Genomic DNA, 17,759 nt, shown 5'->3' on the forward strand with positions numbered 1-17,759 from the left:
TGGTTTTGTTGTTTTTTTTAAATCAGCATTGGTGCATGACAGTTGTTTGAGCATTAGTAATAGCACCTGTGTATCTTGTGAGCGCTTAGCAAAATTTTATTTTTTAGATTTATAAAATTTCAGTTACTAGCTTCAAGCATCAACTAAATTAAAATAGTCTTTGCAAAATTAACCCATTTTCTTGGACTAAGTAATGTGTGTGTTCGTTTTTTGGACAGACAAGTAAAATATCGCTAGTCCTGTCTTATTAGTAGGTCATTCCTCAGTCATCGTGGAGGCTTTCACAGGAGTTTTGCAAAGTTGAATCAAGAAGTGAAATTCTCCTAATAAGTAGGTTAAAGGCACATTAAAGGATATTTCTAAAATGAAATCACCCTTTCTTTTCTTTTGTGGATCCACTAAACCCAGATGCCCTGCAACTGGTGACATCTACTCAATGGGATGCCCTAGCACAGTCTGTTGATATTTCATTCCTTAATAGATAGTCTGGAAAGCAGAGCCTGTATATTAGAAATAATATATGTGATATCCTTCTCCACACACTGAATATTGTATCTTTCAACATTTGTGTGGACTATAAAATAAGATTTTCTTTTTTTTAAAATGCCAACATTTTAGGGCTTGAGGAGAACCTGGCTTGCAACATCTTTGTAGGTGGGCTTTCATCTCGAGTGCTGTTCTGTAAGGATTTGATAGCAGTATGGTGCATACTTTGACATCATGTGGAATGGGAACTGCAGTCGCACAGGATTTGAATTTTATGGACTTGACCAAAAAAGAGAGTATTTGAACAATAGCAATGTCCTGCCATGCCATTTAAGATATTTGGGACATTTCAGCATTTGAGTGCTTTTTTCCCCTCTTCCCCCATGAATACAGTTGAACATTTCACGAATGTTATTGAATGTATATAGGGGCTTTCTAATCTACAGGCCATTATTTCAACTTCGTATTTTTCTAATGCTTAACGCAACACTTGCCCTTCTGCCCCCCAATAGTACCCACAGTGTCCTGCCATAGGCAAAGTACAAAAACAAAAGAAGGTACAGCCCTTGACCTGAACAGCTTATATTCTTACGCTGGGGACTTCTTTAATATGAAAGGATTTCATATTCAAAATGTATAGCTAGTAAGATAACCCAAAAGGGCAATGCTAAATTATATGTTGTCACATAGTCTTGGCTCCCATTGTTAGTGTTTAGTCACCGATCAGGCAAATACTTTTACACATAAGTCCCATTGAAGTATGTGTGTACATGGATACTCAAGTGTATTAGTGTTTGTAGGGTTGAGATAGTAGTAACTGGATCTTGCATGCAGGGAGGCTCATTGGTCTCTAGGCTTAGCATTGTACATCACTGTGTTTACATAGCCTGACTTGCATCCACTTCAGTATTATGATGCATCTGATTTCCTTCACTTCCTCTCATTCCAATGTATTTTTTCCTCCATAGGTATCAAATTAAACTGTTCTCAGTGGTAAAAAAGCTGTTCTTTACTGATGAACAGGCAAGAGAAAAAGCTTGATGGGAAGCCATTTTGCATAATTGTTATACATTCTTTCTCCTCTTGAATCACAACTAATGTCCTTTTAACTCATAATTATTTTGTCTTCATCTCTCAGGAGGCTGGTGCCACAGAGTCTCTGTACTCTTTCTGAAGATTTTTGTTCTTTCAGTTTTTGATAGGTACTTACACAAGTATGATACTTTCTGGTATTCTAGACAGGCCAGAGGATTTCCAAGTCACATGTTCACCTTCAGGAATGGATTTCAAACTCCTCTAGCTTTTCTGCAATCTGCTTATTTTCCTTGGTTTCCTATTCATGTTTGAAGGACGCACAGAAACATGGGGAAGCTGACTATACAGGGATAATCTGATTAAAAACAACTCTACACCAACCATCAAATGCATAAAGTTGGAAAAAATATATGTAAATCATTTTTTGAAAGAAATGGATCTTACATGTTATAACAAATGTAAATAAAGGATGTTCGAATAGCATGCTTCTAAACTGATGATGGCCCAGTTTTGGAGTCAGATTAAATTGTGTCTTTTTGCAACAATTTCTGGCTCATGAGAACTGGGCAGAATTCTGTCCAGTGGTGAAAAGAACCAAACTCACCACCCCTTTTAGCTTTCTCTAGAAGTCATGCTGAAACCAAGCAAAGATGCTTCTAAAGTATAACCACATTTTACAAGAATAGGTCAGCTAGGTGCGTGTTTTGTGATCTTCTGCTGAAACCAATGGAAAATGGAGCTCCATATTATTTAAGATTTGGGTAGACCATAAGCCTTCGAAGTATTTGTTTTTGGCAGGTGCACTTTTCAGCTGTTTCCAAATGGCTAACATCATCTGAATCTGTGGTTTGTTGAATATTTTTATTTAAATGTATAATTTTGTTTTAATAAGGAACCACCATGCTTGACGAAATTATCTAATTATGTTTTTCTCCATTAAAAATCCTAAATACATTAATAGTGAAAGGTATAAAATAATGTAAAATGAAATATTAGAACAGGTGTGTGACATCTTGACTTTCTCAGATTCTGAAACTCGAGGAGGCTCTGTTTAATATAGTGGTGTTTTAAAGATAACGGTGGAATAGATTGTGTCAATCTTGCATTTGAAGAGTGAAAGTCAAATAGAAACTTTTGATAAATTGTCAGGTATTGGAATTGTTTGTCATCTACCTGTTAATTATTTCCATGCACACATGTGGCTGCTGTAGGAAAATAAATGTTTCAGGGTTTTAAAAAAGTAACCATTGCTGAGTTTGTCTTGGCACTCACTTTGCCATGTAGCAGTTTTTTCTGGTGTGCTGACACATGGAGTTGCTTAGATATATTAAACATTTTTTCTTGTTTGGCAAGTGCTGTAAGTGAAACAGACATTTGTTCACACAAGTCATGTAAAAATCTCATACTGTATGGATTGACAGTTTCAGACAAAAAGCTGCTTGGGAATTGTACAAAGATTAAGAAATCATTTGTTTTTGAGATCCAGCAGATTTTTTTAATTGTAGTAAATGGAATTATGAACTTAAGTTCATGAAATACAAAAGTACATCTTCATGTCAGTTTTTGTTAGATTTAAAACTACTGAATTAAGAGAATGACCAGAAGAAGAACTCTTTGTAACCTCAAAAGCTAGTCTCATTCACCAGCAGAACCTGGTCCAATAAAAGATATTACCTCACCTGCTTTGTCTCTAATATCCTGGGGCCAACATGGCTACAACACTGCAAACAACTATTTTATTGAGCTATTTAAGGATGGAGGTTGAAGGAGGTGTTTAATTTTGTATAAATGTAAAAGCTCACTTAAGAACATTTCATTCTCCCTTTCAGATCTCTAGCTGGAAGAAAAGTAAGCCATTCGATATAGGAAGCTATGTTAAAATTGTTTTATTTATATTACAGTAGTGAGATTGGGGTTCCACCGTACTACTGTACGGGCACTGAACAGACACAAAGTAAGAGAAAATCTCTGCCCTGAAGAGTTAACAATCTAGGGTGTGGCTAGAATGAGAGAGGGACAGGAGCCCAGGTGGGGTGATAGGAGCAGAGGGAGACACAGACAGGCTGGGGACACTGGAGTAGGGGCTAAAAGGGCCAAAACCCCATAATGTGGACTCATTTCTAGAACCCAAAACTGAACTGAAGTTCAGTCTCTGCAATCATCTGCTGTCAGCGTATAGTTATGAAACCCAGTGGCAAAGACTGTGTGTCATTCTCCTCTAGGGTGTGGTGCACACTGAGCATAATAGCTTGCTGCTGCTATCTGTTATTGTGTTAGCTCTAGCGTTAAAGGTCTGTTTGGTGGATAGTAATATCTGAACCCTGCTGATGACCCAAGTTTGGAGTTAGTATGGTTCCAAATAGAATTTCTGTTTTTCCAGTTTAAAAAAATATTAGGAATTTGCATATTTTTTAAAAAACTGTGCAAAGTTAAACACTGAAAAGTTAGGAAATGCCAGAATTAAGGTTACCTGAGTAACCTTAAATCCAGCCCCTTGTAAGTATGCATTATGATCCAGTCTTTTGATTTGCTAGAGAGGGGATGTAAATTATTGGTCTTTAACTGTTTCTATCAGAATATAAAGATGTTCCATTATTATTATTATTATTATTTTTAAAAAGTGTTAAAAATTTGATTTTACAAAAACAAAATTTGAGGCCAGATTCAACTTTTGACCTTTTTATTTTGTGGAGTATTTTTTATAATGTAGTTCTTAGTATCCCCACTAACAGGTTTGAGAATACTATCACTATGTTCTGAATGGTATTCTTGTAGAGGATTTAGTAATAAACTTGTTCAGAGTAAGTAGAATATCAGTCTGTCTCCCGTAGGTGCTTATATACCCTTAATTGCCATAGTATGTGAGCATATCACAGTCTTGAACGTGTAGATCCTCATAATACCCCTCTGAGATAGGGCAGTGTTACCCCATTTTACAGATGGGGAACAGAGAGACTAAGGGCTAGGCAAACTTTTTGGCCCAAGAGCCACATCTGAATGGGGAAATTGTATGCAATGCCATGAATGTAGGGCTGGGACAGGGTGTTGGGGTGCTGGAGGGACTGTGGGGTCTGGGAGGGGGTGCAGTGTGCAGGAAGGGCTCAGGGCAAGGGGTTAGGGTGCAGGAGAGTGTGGGATGCAGGAGGGGGCTCAGGGCATGGGGTTGGGGTGCAGGAGGGGTGCAGCAGGGGTTTGGGGGCTCAAGGCAGGGGGTTGAGGTGCAGGAGGGGTGCGGCTGGGGTGTGGCAGGGGTGCGGGCACCGGTCCAGCCCCACTTACCTGGGTGGCAGCAGCGCGCAGCGGGGCTAAGGCAGGCTCCCTGCCTGCTCTGGCCCCATCCTGCTTCCAGAAGTGGCCAGCATGTCTGGCAGTGGCTCCGGGGGGTGGGGTGAGGTGGGGAAGGCGGCTCCGCCCTCACCTGCGGGTACCATCCCCGAAGCTCCCATTGGCCACGGTTTCCCATTCCGAGCCAATGGGAGCTGCAGGGGGTGGTCCTGCAGTGAAGGGCAGCGCACGGTGCCCTCTTCCCCCTCCCCCCCACTTGCCCCAGGGGCCGCAGGGACATGGTGCTGGCCGCTTCCGGGAGCGGCACAGGGCTAGGGCAGGAAGGGAGCCTGCCTTCGTCCTGCTGTGCCACGGGGCTGGCAATCCCGCTGGCCAGATTGAAAGCCCTGACGGGCCGGATCTGGCCCGCAGGCCATAGTTTGCCCTCCCCTGGGCTAGCTACATGCCTAAATCCTGTTATGGAATTGCTACTTTAGGCACCTAAATAAAAAATTTAGATTCTCAAAACCCTGTCTCAGCAGCCACCTAAAGCTGTAGGTGCTTATGTTTCCACCATTAAAGTTCCTGAGGTGTCTTAATTTCTGCTGATGGGCATATGCATAGCTGCCCTAGTTGTGATGCCACCAGGCTGCTTATCATGTTGGCTCCGGCAGTATCCTCAGAGTAAGTGTTCCCCCTCCTATCTTGCTTGCAGGCTCAATCCGCTAAGCATTCTCAGAGGCGCTGTCTAAGAACATGCCTACTAGATTGGGCCCCACACGAAACACAGTGGACTAGGGTGTGTTGGTGCTTCCCTTATGCCCTAGAGCCCAGTGGTAAGAGCATTTATCAAGGATGTGGGGCACCTGACTTCAGGAGAGAATTCATATCTGTGAATCCAGCCCAGAGTTAGCTGCCTATTCCCTTTCAGGGGCAGGGCTTGGGCCCCACCCCTCTCCTTCCATTTCCTATTGGGTAGCTTAGGCAGCTCCCTGCTCAGCATGCAAGCTTCTTTGAATCCTGTTCCTGGGTGCCTAACTTGGGGCTGAGGATTCCACTGGGCAGCAAGGCTCCTGAAATTAGACATTGCAATGCTGAGTCTAAATCCCCTTTGTGGATCTAGCATTAAACAGTTTGCCCAAGGTCACACACAGTCTGCAATGGAGCAGAGAACTGAACCTGGGTCTCTCAAGACCCAGACTAACATTCTGAACACTGGACTATCCTTCCACCTGAGGTACAACTTTCCTCTTATTCTTCAGCTCAGCTAATCAGAAGATTAAATTAGATTGACAGTAGGTTGTATCTTCTAGCAACAGCTATGCTCCAGTGAAGAAGGCTGCATTTGACCAGAAGTCCAGCCTTATCCCTACCTAAGGGAACAATCAGAAGTCTGGGTAGAATTTTCACATTGTCCTTGACATTTTCTATTCTCTGGGCCCTCTTCAGCAAGTTATTTGCAAATGTGTCTAAATTTAAGCATGAGTAGTTCCGTTGACTTCACTGGGATACTTATGCATTTAAGTACCTTGCTGAATCAGGACCTAAACAGGGTATTTACACCCAAACACAGGGTTCTGATTTGGTCCCAGACCATCCAGGGGTTTAAAAATAATCTCCACTAACAGCTTGGTTTCATGTTCATGGAAGCAATACATGGATTTGACCATGTATGTTTACATTTGTCTGCCCCATTTTGCTGGGAGGTAGCTGAATTCTACACAAGCTGGATGTAGTTGATGTTATGTGGGAACCCAGGTACTATGCTGCATCATTAGGGTCTCAAGGCTATGGATAACTTCAACAAAAATCAGGTATATTGTCCTCAATAGTTAATGCAAACACAGCCTCTGCTCAGTCCTCGTATTGTCTCCCACTCGCAACAAGCACAGCTACTGTCTTGTTTGTTTGAATCAAAGCTGCTTCACTTTCATCCAGATCTGTACTACTGTCAAAGACAGGGAGAGTAATGAGACTGTAGAATCTGGGTGTCGTAGATCTAAGTAGGGTTGCCAATTTTGGTTGGCCATATTCCTGAAGGTTTCATCACACCACATAATCTTTAATTAAAAATTAACCTTTATTTCCTGGAGACTCCAGGGCAATCCTGGAGGGTTGGCAGCCATAGATCTAAGGGTCATCAGCATGTTGACAATGCTGTAGCCCAAAATTTTCTCTGCCTCCCTTAGTGGCTTTACATACTTTTAAACAGGAGGAGGTCAGGTGGGATCCTGAGGGACCTGCACATTCTGGTGCCTTTGTGGAGGAGCAGCAGTTGTCCAACAGTATGCTCTGAAGGAAAGGAGCAAATCTACAGACGAGCCATTCCAACCAGCCATCCAGGAGGAGGTGGCATTTAGCAACAGCTATAAAATTCTTGTTCTCTCTTACTTCTGCCTTGGTTTTTTGCAGTTTGAAGAAAATTATCTGGTCTTTAGTTTCAGAAGGTTACTAACCCTTTTATAAAAATGAATTTGACCATGGATAAAACCAAAAAATATTCTTGATTTTTGCTTTGAAGAATTTCATTCATTTTATAATTCACAACTTTAAATTTCTGTAACATTGAAACCAGTTACACAAAATGTGGAACTGTTCCTTCATGCAAGAGAGTCAGTAACTGCAAAACCATCTCCTGATAATACTCTCCTTCCAACCATGAAATTTAGAACGATCTCAGACTTTCTGTTGGTATGTTTTTACTAATCAAATGCAGAAGTTGATAAATGCTCAAATCCCCACTTCACTTTTAGTCTACTTAATGCTAATTAAAAAGAATCATGACAAATGGAGGATTAGTTCTTGAGCCAGAGTGGGGATTATTAGGTTTTTAAAAGAAATAGCTTGGAAAGGTTCATTGTTTAATAAAGAAATATGTGACATTCTAAAGCACCTTAGCCCATATGATACTGATTATAGTATGTGTTTCTTTAAGATGACATTTCTTTCCATTAAGAATGTTGGCTTCACAGAGTTAGCCAATAGCTGCTCCAGTGTTTTGTTTTAAACTCTGAGAAATTGATAGGGGGAATTCCATGTCATAAGTTCTGCATGGTCAAGCAGCATAGATTTTGTTGCAATGACAGACATTTTTGTCTTGTTCCTAAAATTCTTCTTGAGTTGGAAAGGAAAAAAGAGCCATTTGTATGACAAACTTTTTCTTATAATCTTTTTTGCTGAGATATAAAGAATGTGAAGTACTTCTTCAGGTAAATTCAAACTTAGCTATAGGGGTGTCAGCTTTTATTTTTCTACTTCCACAGCTGCTCTCATTTTTAGAACACTTATAATGTTTTTGAGATTGCATTTCTTGGGCAGTTTTGGGTGTACATGTATTGTGAAATACTGAAAACCCAAATCTGAATTAACTAAGTGAGATTTGTAAATTCATTATTTTTCCAGCAATGTTTACCTTTCTTAAATCTATTGGGTTTTATTTTCCCTAGCTAAAATACTGCCTGAAGTATTCTAAAATGCATGATAATTATAAACTGTCTGTATAACCACTGCCATTGAGGATGGTATTCAGTTGGGTGTGTGGAACAAATAAATGTCAAGTCTTTTAGAATATAATTGCTATTTTCCCCTTGTATGCAAAAGCACAATTAATAGCTTTTGTCTGCCAAGCTGCATCTAAATTGTAAAATCTTTCAACGTCATACATGCAGAAACAGAGAATCTTGCCAATTGTGTAAATAATAATTACTTATTTATCTGTCTTCAACCCCTTACTAAACATCCTCATGACATCCTGGGAGATAAGGGAGTACAGTAACTCCTCGCTTAACATTGTAGTTATGTTACTGAAAAATGCTACTTTAAGTGAAACGATGTTCAGCGAATCCAATTCCCCATAAGAATTAATGTAAATGGGGGGGTTAGATTCTAGGGAAATGTTTTTCACCAGACAAAAGACTATAAAATATTATACATATACACAGTATAAGTTTTAAACAATTTAATACTGTACACAGCAATGATGATTGTGAAGCTTGGTTGAGGTCATGGAGTCAGAGGGTGGAATATTTCCCAGGGAATGCCTTGCTGATAAATGTTGAACTGACAGTTGGCTGAGCGCTCAAGGGTTAACACGTTATTAATAGGTTTCAGAGTGGTAGCCGTGTTAGTCTGTATCAGCAAAAACTAGGAGAACTTGTGGCATCTTAGAGACTAACAAATTGATTTGAGCATAAGCTTTCGTGTGCTAAAACCCAGTTCATCAGATGCATGGAGTGGAAAATACAGTAGGCAGATATATATACACAGTACATGAAAAGATGGGAGTTGCTTCAAGAACTATAACATTCAAAAACCAGTTGGAGAATACTTCAGTCTCCTTGGACACTCAATAACAGACTTAAAAGTGGCAATTCTTCAACAACAAAAATTCAAAAACAGACTCCAGTGAGAAACTGCAGAACTGGAATTAATTTGCAAACCGGACACCATCAAATTAGACCTGAATAAAGACTGGGAGTGGATGGGTCACTACAAAAACGAAAAACTAATTTCCCCCTACTGTTACTCATGCCTTCTTGTCAACTGTTTGAAATGGGCCACCCTGAATATCAGTACAAAAGTGATTTTTCCTCCTGTTGATAATAGCCCACTTCCACTTTAATTGTCTCATTAGAACTGACCCCCCACTTGGTAAGGTAACTCCCATCTTTTCATGTATTGTGGATATATATCTGCTGACTGTATTTTCCACTCCATGCATCTGATGAACTGGGTTTTAGCCCACAAAAGCTTATGCCCAAATAAATTTGTTAGTCTCTAAGGTGCCACAAATACTCCTTGTTGTTTTTATTGTTGTTAATGTAGCCTCTCACGCTACAAAGCAGCATGAATGGAGAGAGGAGACAATAGACACATGGCAGTGGCTGCAAACGTTCCGTGTAGAAACTGAACGTGATGAACCCAAGCTATCCCACTGGAGTGCACCACTCCCTCCACTTTACAGAGTGCCGGAGGGGCGGCAGCGGCCGTGCATGTGTGTGTGAGTGAGAGACCGTGTGTGTGTGAGAGACGCGCATTGCCCCTTTACGCTGACCCCGCTCCAAGTACACTGCCTTTTTAAGTAGATCAGCAAGTTGAGACAACAGCTGCTGCCAGCAAGCTCCCTCCGTCCTGAGCCCTGTCCTGTTCCTCCCCCCACCCCCGCTCTGTGGAGATGGGGTACAGGAGTGGGGAGAGGGGGATACCCTAACATCAGCACCCCTCCTCCCCCCACCCCCTGCACAGCAAGCAGGAGGCTCCCAGGAGCAGCTCCAAGGCAGAGGGCAGGAGCAGCACATGGCAGTGGGGAGTGGAACACCTGAACTGCCCAGCAATTGATAGCCTGCTGGGCGGCTGCCACACAGGGAACTTAGGGTAGCTGATAAGGGGGCTGCCGGTCCATCTTTGTTCCAAGCCCTCCCACCAGTTAGCTCCAATGGGCTGTTCTTCCTGCAAGCAGTGGACAAAGCAGGCGGCTGCCAAACAATGTTATAAGGGAGCATTGCACAACTTTAAACAAGCATGTTCTCTAATTGATCAGTGACGTAACAACAAAACAACGCTAACCGGGATGACGTTAAGTGAGGAGTTACTCTATAATTCCCATTTCACAGATGGCCAAACTGAGGCACAGAATGACTTGCTGCTCAAGGTTGCAGCTGGAGTATAAATCAAAATGAGGATTAGAACACAGTACTGCCCCAAATCACGATTTTTCATGTAAGTCTTTGTGATAGTGGTGTTTTTTTTCTTAAGGCCCGAGCTGTTAGTCTTGTTGATTTACATGAGGATCTCAATTTTTTTTTGGTAAATTTTCAAGCCCTCATGGTTGCAGAAAAGCTTGAAAACATGACCTGAGTGCACTCTAAATGCTCTTCAACTGGAGGACAAATAAAAATGAAAATGTATTATTATTTTGAATTTTTAGTTTTCTAAAAAAAAATCAAGTCTCATGATTTTATGGGCTTGATTCATGATTTTTTTTTTTTTTTTTAATACTTCAGGTTGGCAGTGCTGAACACATGAGTATGTGAACTCCTGGTCCAGTATTCAGACAATTTCCCTTTTATTTTGCTGAAAACCTGTAGACTTATTAATAGAAAACCTATTAAAGTCACGCTCTCCTTTCAAATCCTTCCCAACAATTTTAAATAGTTTCAACAAAATAGCTTCAGTAAAATACATTAACTCACCAATTTCTTTTACTCCGTGCCATTTTAAAAGCACTTTGTTCTTCCAGGTTCTGTGCTTTCTCTGTGAAATGCCAGCACCGCTCTTAAATGTCCAGAACTGAGAGTTGCCATTTGTAAGTAAGACATAGGACATTTTATTCAACATTTCCCCAAAAAGGCACTTTTTGGGAGGGGACTAGATGTTGGTTTAAAAATCTGAATTGTTCTGTTTTGGTTTTGCGGTTGGGGTTCGGTGATGGGGAAAATATTAGGCCTGGTCTATACTACCCGCCTGAATCGGCGGGTAGAAATCGACCTCTCGGGGATCGATTTATCGCGTCCCGTCGGGACGCGACAATCGATCCCCGAATCGGCGCTCTAACTCCACCAGCGGAGGTGGTAGTAAGCGCCGCCGACAAAAAGCGGCAGAAGTCGATTTTGCCGCCGTCCTCACAACGGGGTAAGTCGGCTGTAATACGTCGAATTCAGCTACGCTATTCACGTAGCTGAATTTGCGTATCTTAAATCGACTCCCCGCTGTAGTGTAGATGTACCCTTAGAAACAGAAAATTAAGTATAGTGTTCAAGAGACTTAGTGAGACTTGGTGCAGGTAGGAGCCGGGCTTGCAGGGAAGGAATGTCTTCAAACTGCGCACATAATTCATCTCAGACCTGAATGCTATGCACTGCTGATTGGAGCCTGCTAATCATTCCAGATTTTGATCTTCTGATGTGACCATGTATCCCGTAGGTGCTAGTCGCAGATGATCAGTTTATACTTGTGTCCTAAAAAAGATGTAAGGTTTCCAGAAATAGGTGGCTTGGGGTCTGAAAGGTCTGTGCTGTCTAGAAGAATACTGTGGTCTGCGACTAGAACTACAACAGCTGAGAGTCTATTTCCAAACTATTCTGGAAGGGCCTACTTAACTGAAGGAGCTTCATTCAGACGAAAAGAAACGCTCTTTTCAGGGAGAGTGAGCTGACTGCTCTGTATGTTGTTGCCAATAAAGTTGTTGGATGCATTGGTTGGCTTGTTGGATTAAACAGCTAATTTAAGTTCCCAAGCAGTTTTGTTTCTGTTCAGTCTTCTGATTTGTTGTTTTTTTTTCAGGGCATAAAACACTGTTCTACAGCCAAAATGCTTCTGAAATAAATGTAGTCAAACTTTACTAATTCTGGGTCACTGAGAGCAAAAATGATGCTTAAAATTGTTGATTGGCTCTAGTTTTCAAGATATGCTATTGGGTCAGTATATACGACCCTTGACTTGGGAATGGCAGAGGATAAGATCCTTGGGAATGGCAGATCTCAATTTAAACCAGAAATGACTAAAATACATCTTTGACTGGATCTATGAATAAATCTATGGCTGGGTTTGGACAGTACTTTTTTTTTTAGGCAAAACAATGAATGATGCAATCTGAAGCTGGTATTGCGTCATACATGATATGAATTGCATCATGTTATTCCTAGAAGTCATGGATGATGCAATCATAATGAAGCTTACATCACTCTGCTGAACAAATTGCCCTATATCAGCTCTAGAAATCATACAGTGTCGTGCTCTCTTATTTGTCAGTGTTTGATTTTGCAAAGGGACGCATTTCTGTTTAGCCAAAGTGAGCAGAGATGCCTTGTACTTGTGTGAACAGTGCAGATAACTTCTGCTATGTTTGTGGTGAAGTGACTTTTGCATCACAAAAGCGCAGTATAACCACTATGGTTAAGAAAGCCTATCGCCTTTATTTTGGCTGCAAAATTGGAGATCAGGACAAGAAGTGGGCCCCACACATATGCTACAACACTTGTGCAACAAATCTTCGCCAGTGGTTGAACAGGAAAAGGAAATCTACGCCTTTTGCAGTGCCAATGATTTGGAGAGAGCCAACAGATCATACCAGCAATTGTTACTTCTGCATGGTGCCTCCAGTTGGGAAAGGTGTGTCAAAGAAGAAAAAGTGGACTGTGCATTATCCAAACATTCCATCAGCTATACGCCCAGTACCCCACGGAGAAGGACTGCCGATTCCTGATGCACCAGAATCATTCTCACTGGAGTCAGACGAGGAAGAGGATGAAACTTCTGGTCCTGAACCATCAATGTCACCAGACCCACATTTTCTCCCATCCTCCTCCTCTGAACCACACCTCATAACACAAGGTGAACTGAATGACCTTGTCAGGGATTTGGAACTACCCAAGAGTAAGGCAGAGCTGTTGGGCTCCAGACTACAGCAGTGGAATCTCCTGGCAGGTGATGTTAGGGTTTCCATGTTCCGTGACCGTCAAAAGGATCTTGTCCCATTCTTCTTCATGGAAGGTGATCTTGTAGCCTGCAACAACATCGATGGTGTGATGGCAGCCCTCAGCATCGTTCACGATTCAGATGAGTGGAGACTGTTCATTGATTCATCGAAGACGAGTCTTAAAGCTGTTTTACTGCATAATGTTTTGCCATCAATTCCAGTTGGTCATGCAGTCCATATGAAGGAAACCTATGACAACATGAAACAACTTTTGAGGTGCATAAACTATGACTAACATCAGTGGCAGCTTTGTGGCAATTTGAAGGTTGTTGCTCTCTTGCTTGATCTGCAGACTGGATACACAAAGTACTGCTGTTTTCTCTGTGAATGGGATAGTCATGCAAGAGATTCCCACTACATCAAGAAAGATTGGCCATTCCGACAGTCATTGGAGCCTGGGAGGAAAAGTGTTCAGCATCCACCACTTGTTGAATCAAGGAAGATTTTGTTACCACCCTTCCACATCAAGCTGGGTCTGATGAAGAACTTTGTCAAGGCCATTGACAAAACACAAGCAGCTTTCAAGTACCTTGGTGGAAAATTTCCAAGGTTAAGTGAAGCTAAGATAAAGGAAGGTGTCTTTGTTGGTCCTCAGATTCGTGAACTTCTTCGAGATGATGCATTTGACCATGCACTGCGTGGCAAGGAAAAGACGGCATGGAAAGCCTTCCAGTTAGTGGCAATAAATTTTCTCGGAAACAACAAGGCAGACAACTACAGGTTGGTGGTGGAAAACCTCCTCAAGGTATACAAAAGCCTTGGTTGCAACATGTCACTAAAGATACATTTTTTGCACTCACATCTAGATTTTTTTTCCACCGAACTGCGGAGCAGTGAGCGACGAGCACGGCGAGCGATTTCACCAGGACATTGCAACAATGTTATCAGGGCAAATGGAGCCCATCAATGCTTGCAGACTATTGCTGGTCAGTGACAAGAGATGCTCCATTTAATGAATACAAGAGACAAGCCAAGAAGCACCGAGTAGACACTGATTAGGACTAAACTATGTACAGAATAGTTTTTTGCCTTTTGTTTCATAATAAATTTTATTTATATAACCCTTTTGCTGATTTTTAAAGTGTTACATAAACAGGACAGGTGAAATATTATCATGTAAAGCAACCATAAACACATGAAAAGACCTAGGTTTACAATTTATGATTAAAACTCTACTATCTATACAATATACATAGACATAAAATGTAAACGCTTAAATATCTTAGAAACAGTAGCCAATCAGTTGTTTTAATTGTCTTATTTGAATTCAGCACATCCACAATACATAATAAATAGCATATTTTATCTCTGAAGCAGACGATTTCTCAAAAATTGTAGACCAGTGAAATTAATACCTATTGGAGAACATTATCCAAAAGCTATCTTTTCAAATGGGGGAATATAAGAGTGTGTTTCTTTTTCTTTTGTGGCTACAGAACTAAGTTCTGTTACTGAGCAATTATTTATTTTGCTTTAAATAGTAAATACACCTATGCAAGGATGTAGGATCTCTAACACCTAATTAATACTACAGCAGAACCCTACCATCATTAAAATAATTATTCAGAAATGAACTCTGTCAGCCTGTCACCTACAAAAAATAGCTCCTTTCTCTGTAGGTCTTCATATGTCATAACCAACACATTAAATTCCCCTCAGAAGCCCTTGGGCAGCCAGTGCAGATCCAAAGCACTGGTATTATGATGCTTGCGGATACCCTGCTCAAGAAGCAAGCCATTGTCTTCTGCACCGGTTTCAGTCTCCAAATGGTTTAGATTAAATGTTGCATCTTGTGATACAATATTACACAAATTATTCCTTTTGTTGTAAATATAGAGACAGTATTCCTTTCAAATGGTGGCAGCATATCCTAGTCGATAGACTACTAGACTAAAACACAGCAGACCTAGTTTGTAGTCCCAGCTCTGCCACTGGCCTGCTTCGTGACGTTGGGCTAGTCACTTTCCCTCCCTGTGCCTGAATTTCCAGATCTGTAAAATGGGGATAATGATGCTGACCTCCTTTGTAAAGTGCTTTGAGATCTACTGATGAAAAACAGTACAGGTATTATTATTTTATTTTATTAGAGAGATGGCCAAAATAAAGACAAATCTCTGCAAACTGTTGACAGTCGAGCATATTAAATACATTGTTTTTGTCTGTTACCTTTGTTTATATTTCATCACAGATATTTTTTAATCATTATACAAATTTTAAAAACTTAGGAAAGTGATGTACAGTATGTTGCTGCTGTGTATAACTAATGCTAGAAATTTTCAAAGCCAATTGGGGATTTAGCTACGCAACTCCCATTAAAAGTAGAAGTATCAACATTATTACCCAAACTGTAGTTTGGCTAGGAAACATGGATTAACATGATTGCTCTTGTGAGTTAGACCTACCACACTGATCCCTCTTCAGATCCCTTTGGTGGCTTCCTCTCTACCTCTGAATTAAATTTAAGTCCCAAAGCATGATGTCCTTGTTTTCAAGATCCCACATAGTTTGGCTTTTGTCATTTCATTTCCCCTTTGTTCTGTCCTAGCAGCATGCCTCGCTGTTGTCGAGTTTCCACATGACCTAACCTTTACCCAGACCTTGTTAGCAGTGCTTTCTGTCTTCCCAGTTGCTCTAAAACTCCTTTCTATCATGGACCTTCGTCCTCTTGGTTAAAAAAAATAAGAGGAGTAGCATTTTTAAAAAATCTTGTGGAACCTCCAAGATCTATGCATTACTGATAGGAGTAACCACATGGCTGTAGGCAGTAAGCATTCATCCTCCCTTATCCATTTAGTCCATGTACTTGTTACCCTTACTCTTATTGATTGTATGAAAGTAAATTTTAATCTCTTCCATACAAGGATTTCATCTTTCATTTTTCCATTAAGTACCATGGCACCATATACCAATTACAGCAAGAATGTTCATGACTAGTGATAAGACCTCCGTTCTGCATCACACCTGAAGTTTAATACTGAGATCTACGCTGTATTTTGATACAGTACTGACTCAAAGGAGAGAATTATACCTACTATATTACCAACAATACAGGAAAAATTGTGGGAAATTAGAGGTTTATCTTCTAAGTACTTGTCTAATCCAACGCTGTTGAGTTTGGGATTTGATTATTTGAGTTATCACTTCTTCTAGAGCATAATTACAAAACTTGTGTTGCTTCTTTGCAGACTTGCTCAAGTCTTCATTTAATTTTAGAGGGCCAAAGTTGTTAACAGAAAGAATAAACTTCAGTAAGTGTCAAGTTTCTTTCTAACTTTGCTGGTCTCATTTTTTTTCTATTCTTGAATTCTGTTACAGTGAATGTTACATTCTTGCCTCCAACCTAGAAGAAATTAAATTAGGCAATTCCTAAAAAGATGAGTATGTAATTAGAGATTAATAAAGGATTAAGGGTAGCCAAAAACGTAGAGACTTGCAGCAGTCCATGCTTGACTATGTGGCTGGGATGGCGTGACACAAAGAAGTTAATTTCAGAAATATGATTTCGAACTGTGAAATGAACATCTCTTTAATAAAAAATGAAGCAATATTTATTGAACAATTTTTCATTTCCATGCAACCCAAGCATCTAGATATTTTCTTTACATGGTTTACTTTTGTTACTAATTTTTCTCAAATTCTGTGTGTTCATATAGAAATATATATGAGCCTGGTGTTATGGGGGGGGGGGACTTTCTTGAGGACTCTGGAGGAGGGTGGCCCTTGGGTGACCTTTTCATAATTTAGCATTTTTTGCCTCTCGCGTATACCATGAAATTTACTTAAAAAAAAAAAAAGATAGTTCTATTTATGAGAGATCAGCCTGTAAAGCAGTGGTCCCCAAACTTTTCAGGGTCGTACCCCCTCCACCGCTGTCCGCGCATCCCCTCACCAGGAACAGGGTCCCAGCTCCTGGGGGGGGCAGACACGGACAGAGGTAAGGGGAGCAGAAGCTGTGGGCTGTGACTGAGAATGGAGCCACAGCCAGTGGCCTAGACTGGGGGCGGGGCCGGGTGCGGAGCCACTGCCAGGTCGGGGATCGAAGCTGGGGGCGGGGCTGGGGATGAGGCCAGAGCAGGGTGGGACTGGATGGTGCACCCTCCCAGTGCCCCTCCCGAACGTTCCCACAGTTTAGGGACCTTTGCTGTAAAACTTCTACAGGTCCAAGATTTAATAAAGCCCATCCTGGGGCTCAGCCTAATGTAACCTGGGGGAGGAATTCCACACTTGTGGGAAAAGAAACAAACATGTACTATTTTTCTTCATTTATTTTAAGGAGAGACAGGAGGGCAGGCAAAAAGCAGCTGTTTAGAATGTTAGGATCTCTTTCAAAGGAGATGGGTTGGGGCAGAAAGGGCAGGTGAGGCCGTCAAAATGCATGAGAAATGCATTTATCAAATGGCCTATAAAGTTATGATTAATAGTTGTATGGCATGCAAAAGAACATGGGAGATGTGGTATAAATGACACGGCCCTTACCCAAAGTGTGCAATCTAAATTT

The 17,759-nt window shown here is 41.0% G+C and overlaps 1 protein-coding gene across 2 annotated transcripts in view; it reads left to right on the plus strand.

Moving 5' to 3' along the window:
- The window catches only part of EMC2 (ER membrane protein complex subunit 2), a 62,099-nt gene that overhangs the window by 27,672 nt on the left and 16,668 nt on the right, over nt 1–17,759 (plus strand). The window lies entirely within an intron of this gene.

The sequence above is a fragment of the Trachemys scripta genome, chromosome 2 (genome assembly GCF_013100865.1).
Source record: "Trachemys scripta elegans isolate TJP31775 chromosome 2, CAS_Tse_1.0, whole genome shotgun sequence".
NCBI classification, from domain to species: domain Eukaryota; kingdom Metazoa; phylum Chordata; order Testudines; family Emydidae; genus Trachemys; species Trachemys scripta.